The following is a 15,536-nucleotide window of genomic DNA, read 5'->3' as shown; positions in this document are numbered from 1 at the left end:
TTTTTTTTTTTTTTTTTTTTTTTTTGTATGATTGACGTTGAAGCTGAAGCTTATTCTGAGGTATTGCACGAGCTCCGATAGCAGTTCTTTTGTATCGTTTAACGTCTCATTGGAATATATTATTTGTGTTCTCCAAGACTAACGTATATTCACTTTCTTGGCTGCCACTTTCCTTCAGGTTGTTGATTTGGAAGAGGTGCTATCTCAGGGGGATAGTACATGATTTTGTACTCCAGGTATTTTTCGCGTTTCAGGAGTAGATTTATAATTATTTTGTCCCCTCTGGGTTCATTGGGTTGCATATGTGTGGAAAATAAATCTCTTGTTTAAATTAAATCTCTTGCAGGAGATGATCTTTAGCTTCCTAGTATGTTCATATCATTTGGTATAATATGATTTTGCCTCATGTTAAAATTTTCTACCATTCTATATGGTTTCTCAAAATGGATGAGTACTCTAGTTACGAGTTACCTTATCTGTTGTTTAAAATTTCTAACAAAACACTTAAGTTTGACGTCAAATAGTATGAGTGTTCTAGAGTTTGAAGATTAGCGGGAGATGATCTTCAAATTTCTAGTATGTTCATATTATTTGGGTAAGATATGATTTCCTCATGTTAAAGATTTCTACCATTCTATTTGGGTTCTTAAAATTGACGAGTACTTTAGGTTCATATCATTTGGTAAAATATGATTTTGCTTCGTGTTAAAGATTTTTACTATTCTATTTGGTTTCTCAAAATGGATGAGTATTCTAGGTTTTGAAGATTTACGAGTTACTTTATCTCTGGTTTAAAATCTCTAACAAAACACTTAAGTTTGATGTCAAATATTTTGAGTGTTCTAGAGTTTGAAGATTAGCGGGAGATGATCATCAAATTCCTAGTATGTTCATATTATTTGGATAAGATATGATTTCCCAAATTTCTAACAAAATACTTAAGTTTGATGTCAAATAGTACGAGTGTTCTAGAGTTTGAAGATTAGCGGGAGATGATCTTCAAATTCCTAGTATGTTCATATTATTTGGTTAAGATATGATTTCCCAAATTTCTAACAAAATACTTAAGTTTGATGTCAAATAGTATGAGTGTTCTAGAGTTTGAAGATTAGCGGGAGATGATCTTCAAATTCCTAGTATGTTCATATTATTTGGGTAAGATATGATTTCCTCATGTTAAGAATTTCTACCATTCTATTTGGGTTCTTAAAATTGACAAGTACTTTAAGTTCATATCATTTGGTAAAGTATGATTTTGCCTCATGAGATTTTTACCATTCTATTTGGTTTTTCTCGAAATGGATGTATTCTAGGTTTTGAAGATTTACGAGTTACTTTATCTCTTGTTTAAAATTTCTAACAAAACACTTAAGTTTGATGTCAAATAGTAATGAGTGTTCTCGAGTTTGAAGATTAATCTTCAAATTTCGAGTATGTTCTTATTATTTGGGTAAGATATGATTTCCTCATGTTAAGGATTTCTACCATTCTATTTGGGTTCTTAAAATTGATGAGTATTTTAGGTTTGAAATTTATAACTGATTACTAAATTGTGATCTTAAATAGTACGAGCGGGAAATGATCTTCAACTTCCTAATATGTTCATACCATTCTATTTGGTTTCGAGTTACTTTATCTCTTGTTAATTTCTAACAAAACACTTAAAGTTGATGTCAAATAGTGAGTGTTTCTAGAGTTTGAAGATTAGCGGGAGATGATCTTCAAATTCCTAGTATGTTCATATTATTTGGGTAAGATATGATTTCCTAATGTTAAAGATTTCTACCCTTCTATTTAGGTTATTAAGATTTACGAGTACTTTAGGTTCATATCATTTGGTAAAATATGATTTTGACTCATGGTAAAGATTTTTACCATTCTATTTGGTTTCTCAAAATGGATGAGTATTCTAGGTTTTGAAGATTTATGATTTACTTTATCTCTTGTTTATTTCTAACAAAACACTTAAGTTTGATGTCAAATAGTATGAGTGTTTTAGAGTTTGAAGATTAGCGGGAAATGATCTTTCAAATTCCTAGAACGTTCATATTATTTGGGTAAGATATGGGCTCTTAAAATTGACGAGTACTTTAGGTTTGAAATTTATAACCGATTACTAAATTGTTTATATTAAATAGTATGAGTGTTCTAGGGTTTGAAGATTAGTGGAAGATGATTTTCAACGTCCTAGTATGTTCATACAATTTTATGTGGTTTCAAGTTACTTTATCTCTTGTTTCTTACAAAACACTCAAGTTTGATGTCAAACCATATGAGTGTTCTAGAGTTTGAAGATTAGAAGGAGATAGATTTTCAAATTCCTAGTATGTTTATATTATTTGGGTAAGATATGATTTTCTCATGTCAAAGAATTTTACCATTCTATTTGGGTTCTTAAAATTGATGAGTACTTTAGGTTTGAAATTTAGAACCGATTACTAAATTGTGATCTCAAATAGTATTGAGTGTTCTAGAGTTTGAAAATTAGCGGGAGATGATCTTCAAATTCCTAGTATGTTCATATTATTTGGGTAAGATATGATTTTCTCGTGTCAAAGATTTCTACCATTCTATTTGGGTTCCTAAAATTGACAAGTACTTTAGGTTTGAAATTTATAACAGATTACTAAATTGTGATCTTAAATAGTACGAGTTTTCTAGGGTTTGAAGATTAGCAGGAGATCTTCAAATTCCTAGTATGTTCTTATTACTTGGCTAAGATACGATTTCCTCATGTTGAAGATTTCTACCATTCTATTTGCGTTCTTAAAATTCCTAGTATGTTCATATTATTTGGGTAAGATATGATTTCCTCGTGTCAAAGATTTCTACCATTCTATTTGGGTTCCTAAAATTGACAAGTACTTTTAGGTTTGAAATTTATAACCGATTACTAAATTGTGATCTTAAATAGTATGAGTGTTCTAGGGTTTGAAGATTAGCAGGAGATGATCTTAAATAGTATGAGTGTTATAGGGTTTGAAGATTAGCAGGAGATGATCTTCAACTTCCTAATATGTTCGTACCATTTGGTATTATATGATTTTGGTTCATGTAAAGATTTTTCGTGTTATGATATTTTCTGCGTATTTCTAATAATATCAAGTGTTATTCCTATTTTGGCATTTCTTATTTTTTGAGTTCTAGCCTCTCTTAGCAAAGAGCCAGAGAAACTTTTGAGTTATGAATCGGGAATAGAACCAATGGGCGATGCTTGGGTACAATTTTGAATCCCTTATTATTATATATTTGCTCTAGTTTTTGTTGTTTTTGATGTTGAAATGGCTTTTCTTTATCCATGGGCAATGAGTTTTGATGTATTTAGGGGTATTCGTAAGATTTTTAATTTATTTTTTCGTCATGTCTTGTCAAATAGTATGAGTGCTCTAGAGTTTGAAGATTAGTGGGGAATGATCTTTAACTTTCTAGTATGTTCATATTATTTGGGTAAGATATGATTTTGCCTATTGTGATCTCAAATTGTATGAGCGTTCGGTGGTTTGAAGATTAGTGGGATTTTTTCAACTTCCTAGTATGTCCATATCATTTGGTAAGATATCATTTTGCCTCTCGTTAAAGATTTTTACTATTATATTTGGGTTCTCAAAATTTAAGATTGCTCTATGTTTTGAAATTTATACTTCCAAAAAATTATAATATGGTTTGAGTTCGATATTTGGGTTCTCAAAATTTAGAAATGCTTTATGTTTTGAAATTTATACTTCCAAAAAATTATAATGGGGTTTGAGTTCGTTTTCAAGCTTGTCATGATCTCGTCATTATTTTACGTAATTTTGCACTTGTGCAGATACTATTGTGATAAATGTGATATTTGTAAAAATCAAATAAAGAATACCGCTAAGTTACTCGTGTGTGCCTACGATTTGTTGGCTCGTCGTAGTTCTCTTTAGTTTTTCAATTTTGTCGTGTAATTTCTTGATTGATGGAATATGTTTATGGGCATATGAGCAGTGTCCATCAATTCCTGGACTTTTTTTGGTTTCATGAGATGCAAATGTTATTTCAAAAACTGTTCTGAGTCCTTACCTTGAGCATGAACGTTGTTGAGATAGATTTGGTTGGTTGGCTTGAAAATTTCATTTTCTAGATCTCATTTTGAAAATTGTCTAGTCATAATAATTATATCCGTATGATTATTGGGTTGAAATATTTGTTCTCTTTTCAAATTCATCTTGATTTTTCTACCTTCGATTATGTTTTACCCCTTCTCTATTTTCGAAATCATCATAATTGTTTTGAAGTTGATTAGGTTTCGGTGTATGAGCTTTCCAGAATCCATCAATTTCAAACAATTGGGTGTCGCCCACCTTCAGTAACAGTTAAGTCATCCTACTACACTTGATGATCTTCAGGGCTTTTCTTTATTATTTCCATTCCAATGATTAATAGGTGTTCAATCGTGATACGAATGCCAAGGTTGCTATTGGAGCATTATCAAGAATGGAAGGAATATGGTAAATTGGTATGTGGTTTTATCTTTTGTTCCTAGACTTCTCCTGTGATACCCTCCCTCATTTTTCTTGTAGTAACATGTTGTGGTAGATGTATCTCAATGATTATTGTTGTTATTTTTCGTAATCTTTCACTTGTGACGATATTATTGTGATTGCTGCGATATTTGTAAGAATCAAATAATGAATACCGGTAAGTTTAAAGAATAATTCTTGTATGTTAATTTGATGTTTTTCACTTTTGTGTGTGCCTATGAGACGAATTCAATATAGCAATGACAAGTTAGAATGACGATGGTGGCAGCGGCGTGGGAGCAAAGGTAATTTCTAATTTATACTTCCAACCAATTCTAAACTGTGATCTCAAATAGTACGAGCAATCTATGTTTTGGAATTATGTTGTGATAACGATTTTATATAATTCGTGAGTCTTCATATGTCACGTTAAAATTATGCTATCATGTTCTCGACATTAAAAAGTGAGTATGTAATTATAAAAGGAAATAGATGTATTTATGTGTACGTGAGTTTTAACTGTTTTAAATTTCCATTTTTTCTTCTATATCATTTTAATCACAAAAAAATAAAATTTTTTTTTTCTGTCCAAATATTCATTGATTTATTTTATTTTAATTTATTTTATAATTTCAGGATTTCAATTCCTTACCATGTCGTTATTCCTTGTTTTTTATTGGGTTATGAACTAAAACCTTGTTTTGGGCCTAGGGGTATTTCGTTGGCCCATTTCCACATTCCTTAGGCCCAGTCCATTATTTTTTAAATTAAATTTAAATTATTTAATTATGTTATTTCTTAGCTCTTCACGCGCAACCTTCTTTTAACGTAATTTTCTTACTTGGCTAAACTTCCAAGTTTCTCTTGATAGATACTGGGCGGGCAGTGAACGCTGGTATACTAAACAGCAAGCTTTACGGGGCGCTTTGACGAGCAGCAACAACATCCAGATTTTTCTACATTCGGTTAGGCTTTTGGATTTTCCAAGTTTAGGTTTTATTTTCTTAGATTGCGTCGAATTGGGCTTTTTGATGAGCAGAGTAACAACATCTACATTTTTCTGAATTCGTTTGGGGTTTTGTTTTTTTTTTTTCCAATTTTAGGTTTGATTTTCTTAGAATGCATCGAATTGAAACAATCCGAAGTCGAGTTCGTACTCTCCATTCGTCGGTCTAGACTTCGATTTCCCTCCCTTCTGTTCAGAAAATTGTCTTCGGAAATCAAATTAGGTTTTGGTTTTTCCTTCTCTGTTTGCAAAATCATCCTGTTCTTCTGAGGTGGGTTCGATATTTATTTTTCAATAATCGTCTTGGAAAATTGTCCTGTTTTTTTCGGTTTTCGCTTTTCCTTCTCTTTCAGGTGGCTTCGGTTTTTATTTTTCAATCATAATTTATGGAAATTTATACGTTGAGGTCATGCATTAGATAGAATTAACAGAAGTATAGTTGTGTAGAAGCCATTTTCTTGATTTGATTTTATGGATGACTGTGGTTGCTCTTTCTTCCAAAATTATGTATCTGCGAATACGGTTCAACTGTTCATCGTTCTAGACAAGAGTTATGTAGTTGTCCAGACATAATGGTTGCATTGGTACAATAAATGTCCAGACATAATGGTTGCCTCGATAGGCTTTCAAATAATGGTTGTCTTGGAATGATAATTGTTGCTAAATTTCGATTGCCGTGGTACAATAATAGTCTCGACATAACTGCTTTGTGTTATGTAGTTGTCCCGAGATAATGGTTGCCTTGATATGCTATTTTGAATTTACTTGTCTGGAAATGAAAATTGTTGTGAACTATTGGTGGTTGCGGACAATAATTGTCGGAACATAATGATAATCATTTGAAATGGTTGCCTTTTTTAGAATGATAATCATTTGAAATATCGGTTGCCTTGGTGCGATAATTGTCCAGACATAATGGTTGCCTTCATAGGCTTCCAGATAACTCGAAATATTAGTTGTCTTGAAATGACGGTTGCAAAATTTTGATTGACTTGGTTCAATAATAGTCCCAACATAACGGTTCTCTCTAAGGTTGAGTCTTATAACTTGGCCTAGAGTAGAGTGGTTGTTGAGTGAACCAGCCAGCTATTTACCTTGTGTTTGAGTTAAAGAATAAATAGGGATAAATAGGCAAAGGCACGCATGGACAATGTGTGTGACTGATAAAGTTTGGTTTTTGCATGAGCTATCGATTGAGAACCTCGCGTGAGGTCTGATGAAGCTGCAAAGTCGGGAATAAAAAATTATAACGAAGTTTGAATTTCTCTTAAGACTTGTTGGGATCATTTCAAGATTATTATCAAGAATGGAAGGAATATCGTAAACTGGTATGATTTTATATTTTATTCCTAGACTTCTCCTGTGATACCCTAATTTAAACCTTTCGGATTTCTTGTGGTGGTGAATGTATCCCAATGATTATTGTTATTTTATGTAATTTTTTACTTGTACTTGTAGGAATTAAGTGTAAGTTTAATGAATAATTCTATATGCAGTTTTGGATGTTAAATAGACTTTGACTCTTTCCCTGTCATACGAGTGGATCTTAAATCTGTTAGAAACATACTTTATATGTCTTGATAGATAATGGTTGCTTGGAATATTGGTTCGTTTTGGTACAATAATTGTCCAGACATAATGGATGCGAAATGTCGGTTGCCTTAGTACAATAGTTGTACGTGTCTTTGATAGAATCCCAATTGTGTTTGTTATAATATAAATTGGACACGGGCAGTGTGCATCAATTCTCCGACTGTTTTTGGGTTCTTGAGTTGCAAATGTTTTTCAATTATGGCTCTTTCCCTTTCTTACAAGTAGGGAGGGGCCTCCCAGTTTTTGATCTCTCAGAAACATGCTTAAGCAGGTGCGTATAGAAAACCGTTCGACTTTGGTAGGAGGCTGGTGCTTTGATATTCAAAAACCCATTGGATGTTTTTAATTAAAAGATTAGGTTCGTTCTGTTTATTATATTTGCTCCATGTGAGGCTCCTATCTTTTCAGGTATTTTTTCCTTTGCCATGTTATTGCTTCGACCAATACCGATACGAAGAGGGTTATTTCTATATAGGTTATAGAATTTTGTTATAGTTGTTATAGAATCTGCTAGTGTTCTAATTGTTATATTATTTCGTTGGTGGCTAACGATCAACGGTAAAGGAGTTTAAGCTCTTACGTGTTTTATTCTTTCCCTTCTCTTTCTCCTCGAGCTACTTACTCATTCACCTCTCCAACTCGGCTTTTCTTACCTCCTTCACCTATCAGCTCGTCTTAGGACGACTTGCAGGTTTGTTCAGTAGCTCTTTTCTTTCACGAGGTAAAGCTATTTGAAGAACCTTTACAGTCGATAAAATGAATAGTGTTTATTTCAAGAAAGGAATTTAAGCTCTCAGATGTTTTAAGAATACTGTAATATGTCAACTCTCCATCTTTTCTTGTGTTCAGTTGATTTTGATTAATTTGATCCATTTAGTAAGCTGGTTAATCAATATGTCCGACAACGAAATTTGGGTTCTATGTGTCCAGGTGTTTCTGTCTCTACCATGTAGGAGAAGGGGAAATAGTAGCTTGGATTTTATTTTTTTTTAACTCTTTTTAACATGATTTTTCTTTTACGGTTCGATTAGTCAAGTTAGCGATGGAGCTGGAAATGTTCGATGAGTACAAGTTTGATCTCAAATAGTTTGAACATTCTAGAATTTGAAGATTAGCGGGAGATGATCTTCAACTTTCTTGTAGGTTTATATCATTTGGTAAGATAAGATTTTACTTTAAAGAATCCAAAATAATGTTTGTCTTGAAATATTACTTTGTGTTATGGGGTTGTCTTGAAATAATGGTTGTCTTAATATGCTATTTTGAATTTAGTTGTCTCGAAATGAGTATTGTTGCTAACTATTGGTTTCCTTTGAGCAATAATTAATGGTTGCCTTAATAGAATTCAAAATAATGGTTGCCTTGGTATAATAATAGTCCAGACATAATAGTTGGCTTCAAAATAATGGTGGCTTAGAAGATTGGAGTCTTATGACTTCGCTGAGTGAACATGCACGCAAGGAAAACGTGTATGTCCAAAATAGTTTGGTTTCAAGATCATGACGCCACCCATTTTGAAAACTACAATTGTGATAGTTTCTCTAGGTATTATAGTTGGCTTGAAATATTGGTTTTCTTCGTTTAGACACAATGATTGTCACCATAGAATCCAAAATAATGGTTGTCTTAAAATATTTTTTTGCTATATGATTGCCTTCAACTCTAATGGATTGTTATTGGACTCTTGTTGGGTTTTTTAGTTTTCAATATGTGAATTCAGCTTGATTTTTCTAGAATTAATTAACTTTGCCCTATTCTCTTGCCCTATTCTCTTGTAACGACTCAGATCCATCGCTAGCAGATGTTGTCCTCTTTGTTGTCCTCCTTGGGCTTTCCCTTTCGGGCTTCACCCTTATAAACATGGGACATCAGATCTCTATTTGCGGAATCATTCTAATTCTTTTGAAGTCGATTTCAAACAATTTGGAGTCTAGGTTTCTGGCCCACCTTTAGGCTCATTATAGCAGAGTATACAACATATTAAAACGCACATGGTAGAAAATTTGGGTCGTTCTAGGAGAGAATATAACATATTGAATAAGTTAGTTGAAAAGATTCCAATTATCTCGACATAATTACACGTGTGCATACTATGCCCCAAATGGGTTGAAAAGATAGATTAGAATCTTTTAATTTGCAAATTGCATAGAAAAGCATATTGGCTTCTTACCTACCATTCACTTGATATATTCCCACTTTATACACATGACAAAGCCAAAAGCATTGGGAAAGGAATAAGCTTATATATATATATATATATATATATATATATATATAAAAATAAAGTGCTTCTCTCCCATATATTTCATTACCCAATATTAAATTATTTGCACATAATGAGAATTTTATCGTCACCCCTATTTGAGCAATGGACTCCACCCATGACATGGAAAGAAGCATACAAATGGGTTGAAATGAGGATAGATTCTTCAGGTAACGAACGCTACTTTAATCTTGTGTTTTTATACGCTATTTTTAATAAAAACTTTGTGTCAAAAAGATCTGTGAATCTTTGTTTAGGTTTTCCAAAGATCTGTGAATCAAGGACGATTCGAATTATTGCCTTGAAGAAAAAAGGGGGGTCGCCAAATCCATACAAATTGAGGACAACTGCTCATTCAGTAAAGCCCATGCTAACGTTCTTGTTGTTACATTTTCGAGAAAAAAATAAATCTTAATTTTCATCTAAATTAAGATTTACTTTGTGTTTTAAAGACTATATTATATACACTGAAGCTTGCTAATATGTACTCCGTTTGAAATATGTACTCCGTTTGAATTAGTGAGGACCACATGCAAAGCTAAATACTCTTGGTTGACCGATAGTAAAGTAGTACAATGAGGGAAGGGTGAAATAGAATATGAAACCGTAAGCTTCTAAGAAGTAAGGGGAAATCAAGACTCTGACCACGTGCTTGTTTAGACAATGGCTTGGTTGAGTCGGCGACTCATAGGCAGTGACTTGGTTAAGCAATGGCTTGGTTGAGTCGGCGAACTAGAAGGTGTCCCTAATGAAAGACATGTTTAGGTTCGGACAAAAAGGTTGAGCCCATGCTTTCGAACTTTTCGACGCTTTAGATTGAATCAAACCGGTGGCAAATAGCACTATCAAAGTCCCTCTCCGTGGTGCATAACGTAATTCATGTATTAATACTTCGCAAATACTTGACTGATCCGACACACGACTACAAACATCTCTAAATAGATGGGGATTCGAGTTATTCTAAGTTAAAAGTGCTTTCGAAGACGAAAGTTTCTTTTAAATGTATGTGATGTAACGACCGAAAATTTGAAATAATAATAATAAAAGAAGGTTGTAGAATTAGGCTTCATGCATCATTGGATCGATGTCTCGCAAATATTTGACTGAACCAACGCACGTTATAGATTACCAACCTCTCCAAATAGACGGGGATCTCTTGGTCTACCACAACAATTACTCTATTTCATCCCACTTGGACAATTCGGAGCCATTCGAAGACTATTTTCTGACTGCTCCCGGTCGAGTTCTCGGCCAATCTGTCATGGGTCCAATACGCTCGGACTCTTTTCAATTCAAGATAGGGCGTGTGTCCTATAGCTCTTCGTGTTGTACTTTGTAATTGTTTAATGTGTTTATTATATTAATATTGTGTTATGAATACTACGGAAGTTGATACGTTATGTTATGCCGTATTCTGTGAGGTATGTTATGTCATGTAATATCATGTTGACATGTTATGACATTGAAAATTGTGCTAAGTTACTATGTTATACACTTGAGGCAACATAAAATGATTATGTTACGTATGAAATGAACAAAGATCTATCTTGCATCATAGATACATGTCATGACTTAAACTATAGGGACTTCATGCATATTGTACGTTTACGTGTATCGGGATACTTTCCTATTATGATTAGTACAGACACATGCACTACGACAATTATGATATGGTATTTTGTACATCATGGATGCACGCTCCTTTCCCTCCTTGGTATGCCGACAACATGAGTATTCGCTAGTTGAAGGTCGGGTCTAGGGGGTAGGTATACGAGCTCGCTTGGGGGTCTATGTGCACATACATGAGTCGTGTGTAGAGACGCACTACACATCTAATTCTGTCCGGAGTGAAAGTTGAAACCAAGGCCATAAAATGATAAGTCTCAAACATGATTATATGTGCTTACATTTCCTGACCCCATTATCGAGGTTATTGGGGTTATTTCTTAAAAAACTCAAACATCCATATGAAATTAGTGTCGTTACAACACGTGCCCTGTGGCCCTTACACGTGTCGTGTTTTATGATTGTTTGACATGTACTATGTTACATTTATGTTATGATATCTGTTATGTCGTGATTATAAGTTATGCTATATTATGATGTGATTATGCTATGTTTTGGAATTATGTTGTGATAACGATTTTGTATTATGCATGGACTTATGAGAGTGCGTTAGTTGAAATACTACTACTTTTTGCCCTGGAAAATAGAGTTCAACGCCATGATTGCATTTCCCGACCCAAATAATAGAGTTACTACTACTTCTTTCAGGTAATGGTAAGACACCCTTACACGGACGTGACGTTGTTGTGCATGCTGCGGGGATGAAATCATAATAATTGCATTATCTATTAAAATTGTAGCCCTAAAGATATATTAACGTTTTCATTACTTTGGAATTATTGTTATTTCGTCTTCGTTATTCCATTGATGTTACTTTATTTTAAATGAATTTTGTGAACGTTTAAGTTCATGGTATTGTTTACACGTGCATGTTTCTAAATGAATTTTCGCATACATTAAGCATATTATGCATATAGTATCGATTTTATTTTTAGAACGATCCAGACCCACCGCTAGTAGATATTATCCTCTTTAGGGGAAGGTTTCCACTTTCTTATAAAGGGTGTTTTGTTCTCCTCCCCAACCAATGTGAGACATCACAATCCATCCCGCTTCGGGGCCCAGTGTCTTCGCTGGCACTCATTCCTTTCTCCAATTCGATGTGAGACCCCACCAAATCCAACCCTCTTTAGGGCCCAGCGTCCTTGTTGGCACATCGCCCCGTGTCTGGCTTTGATACCATTTATAAACGACCTAGGCCCATCGTTAGCAGATATTGTTCTATTTGCGCTTTTCCTTTCGGGCTTCCCCTAAAGGCTTTAAAACGCATCTGCTAGAGGACGGTTTCCACTCCTAAAGGGTGTTTTGTTCTCCTCCCCAACCAACGTGGGACATCATAATTTTAGTAGTAAAACTAGTGTCGTTACCGTTCCTCTTCATTACTAGTCGATTCTATATATAAAATTTAGGCTTATTTTTCACAATTTTGCAAATTCACCTTATAAACTATATATATATATATATATATATAGTTTTAGAGATTATTATCAAATTGAGAACATCAAAGTATATTATTATACCCAAAAAAAAAAAAAAAAATTATGCCCTATTCTTGAAATTTAAAAGACGAGAATAAACCTTTTGCATTATAGATCGAACAAAATAAATGGATATGTTTGTTTCTCTCTATCATTATCATATTATTCTTTCGATGTCTATGGGTCATTTCCGCGAACTTTCTCCATTTATTTTTTAAATGGTTCTTTCTGAAAAAAAAAAAAAATTAAATGACCCTGAATCTTAGGTCCTTGGGCTTCAATAAAATGATTGGTCAATTCAGGTTTCAGGTCGGTTCATATATGAATTGAGTTGTTGAATCGATTCGGGTTCTAGGTCAGGTCACTAGATCATACTATGTTTAGATAGGCCGCTCTTGGTTCTAGGCCGGGTATGGGTTGGATCGGGTTTGATATGGAGTGGATCAAATCGGATATTAAATTTGACTGAAAATTCTATATTAAGTCATCTTGTGAGAATTTTTCTAGGGAAAAGCAGGCGTGAAAGGCAAAAAGAAACATTTTTGTTCGAGATTCTTATTGAAAAAAAATGTATTATAAAATTTTCAAATACATTAAGAAATTCTTTTTAGAAAAAAAGTGTCTCTTTTCAAAGCCTAATTTTCATGGTGATCGAAAAATTATTAGATGAACACGTCATAACCTAGTCTTCTCTCGATAAACAAAAATATTTAAAAAAAAAAAAAAGCACGTAAGCTACTTAGTTAATCTCGAAAAGGGTAAAATTTCCAATCTCAAACAGAATAAAACTCCACCTCGAGATAAGATATAACACACTGAATACGTGAGTCAGAAAGACAATGAAATCAAATTCTCGAGCTGTTCATACGAAAATTCCCAATATTCGAGCCAGCTATACGCACACATCCAACGTCCCAAATGAAAAGAAATAAGTTACGCAACATTTTCCTCTCGAAAAAAGATAGAATAGAATCTCGTATTGGCCTCTTCCATTCATTTGATATATTCCACTTTATACACAAAACAAAGCCAAAAGCATTGTGAAAGGAATAAGCTTTTATATATATATATATATATATATATATATATATATATAGTCCCATATAATTCATTACACAAAATTAAATTATTTGAAGTTTTGAAGATTTTCAATGTCGAGGCAAGTATTTGGTTGGGATGAAATGGATCAACAAAAGGAGAATTACACTCCAAAAGTGGATTGGAAAGAGAGAAAGGAAACAAATAAAGAGTACTATGATATGATGATCGATTTTTCGGGTAATTTCTAACTTCGTTCTTATTTAATTTCATGTTAAAACGCTACTTTGATCTTCGTACGTTATGTTTAAACGTCAAATTTTTGTTTTTGAATATTATCTTGTGATCTGTGAATTGTTTTTTAGGTTGTTCAAGGAATCAACTGCAAATCTCGATGAGTAGAGAATTAAAGACTATTGATATTATGACAACAAAAAAAGAAGGATACAATATCGTTCGTGTCAACGAATCCATACCAATTAAGAACGAGTGCTCGTTGGATGATGTCTATGCATCGTTTGTTAAAAATGATCTTATTATTACATTCCCGAAGAAAACAAATGTTTAATTTCCATCCAAATCGAGATTTACTTTCTTAATGAATAAACACGGACTTCCTAGGTTTGTGTAAAACACTATATATACATACATATGTTTATATATATATATATATATATATATATATATATATATATATATATATATATATATATATACATACGTACACGTGCTATGTATTATTTTTATCAAATTTGATTATGTTATGGTCGGTGATATGTGAGAAACTCGAGTAGTTTGGAGTACGTGAAATCTCATGTGAATCAAGAAGGACCATCTTGCAAAGCTAAACACTTATGGTGACCGATGGTCTTCAGAACAGTAGGAAGAGGTAAGGACTCTGACCGTGTGCCTGTTGAAGAATGAGTCGGTGACTCATAAGCAGTGGCTTGGTTAAGGGAACCTACTGTGAGAAACTACAAAATATATATATCTATATATATATATATATATGTAAATGTTTTCTATTGGCTTCAGATTCTCAAGCTCGTCTTGAGTTGCTTTTACGAGTGAAAATAATACGGAGTCTTTCAAAATAATTTTTTTTTCTATAATTTCTGTGAACAATTGCATCAATTTTATAACTAAAACTATTAAATTGAAATAAATAATAAATAATTGTTCGGCCTTTAATCTCATTTTAATTAATTTCAATCAATTAATTGATTGATGTTTAGATGATAACAAACGTACTTTTAATTATTAACAATTTTCTGTCCACAGTATATTGGGAATAACGATTTCAACAACTTTTCAATCACTCAAATCAGAGCTAAAACGAAGAAACTACAGTCGAGACAACATACTCGACGTGATGATGTGGCAGCTAAAAAATGATAGACAAATCAAAGTATGAAATTTGTAATTTTGGAAGAGTAACAAATGGTGGAATTTTTCTTATTATTATATTTCTAAATAAAATTATTTTTACAAAATATAAATTTAAATTTACTCCTATATTATATTATTATAATATTATTCTTGAGAGAGATTATTATTGTATTGTGAGGAAATAGTTGTGAGCGGTCCAAATTGTAAATCTACTCTCGAGTTGTGGTGTGTTACTACCAAATTCAAATACTTGTACCGGTTTCATCATGAGTCATTGAATTTGCTCTTTACTATTTAATTTCAAAATTATTATTGCATCTTTAAAAAGTTTCATAATTAATAAAATTAATCAGGCTTAAATATTTTATCGTTAAAATCTTATTCACCCCTTTTAGGGTTGGCATACCGATCCAACAATTATTAGAAATTTGTGCGGCGCAAATTTAAAAGACGAGAATAAACTTTTTATATTATAATTGAGATTCTTTTGAGCCCGAATAAAATAAAGTGAAAACGTTACTATATGTTATTATCAAATTATGCTCGATTATATATTAATATTAATATTGTGTTTCTCGTTAGTAATGAAAATTAAATTTAGATTTGTGAGTGACTAGGTCGAACGACTAGTGAGAAAATAATAAGAAAAATCGAGA

At 32.8% G+C, this 15,536-nt stretch overlaps 2 long non-coding RNA genes across 2 annotated transcripts; both read left to right on the top strand.

Annotated features, from left to right (window-relative positions):
* The first annotated feature begins 2,959 nt into the window (after positions 1-2,959).
* On the top strand, positions 2,960-8,385 carry LOC111460601. Its single transcript, XR_002713442.1, has 3 exons — positions 2,960-4,792; positions 5,359-5,764; positions 8,017-8,385. It is a non-coding gene; the product is annotated as an uncharacterized LOC111460601 (long non-coding RNA).
* A 5,145-nt stretch (positions 8,386-13,530) lies between these two features.
* LOC111455535 lies at positions 13,531-14,124 on the top strand. The gene is made up of 2 exons (XR_002712604.1): positions 13,531-13,731; positions 13,857-14,124. It is a non-coding gene; the product is annotated as an uncharacterized LOC111455535 (long non-coding RNA).
* The last annotated feature ends 1,412 nt before the right edge of the window (positions 14,125-15,536 follow it).

Source organism: Cucurbita moschata, unplaced genomic scaffold, assembly GCF_002738365.1.
Source record: "Cucurbita moschata cultivar Rifu unplaced genomic scaffold, Cmos_1.0 Cmo_Scf00002, whole genome shotgun sequence".
Taxonomy (NCBI): domain Eukaryota; kingdom Viridiplantae; phylum Streptophyta; class Magnoliopsida; order Cucurbitales; family Cucurbitaceae; genus Cucurbita; species Cucurbita moschata.
The sequence above is the reverse complement of the archived record's forward strand: the minus strand, read 5'-3'. Positions and strand labels throughout refer to the sequence as shown.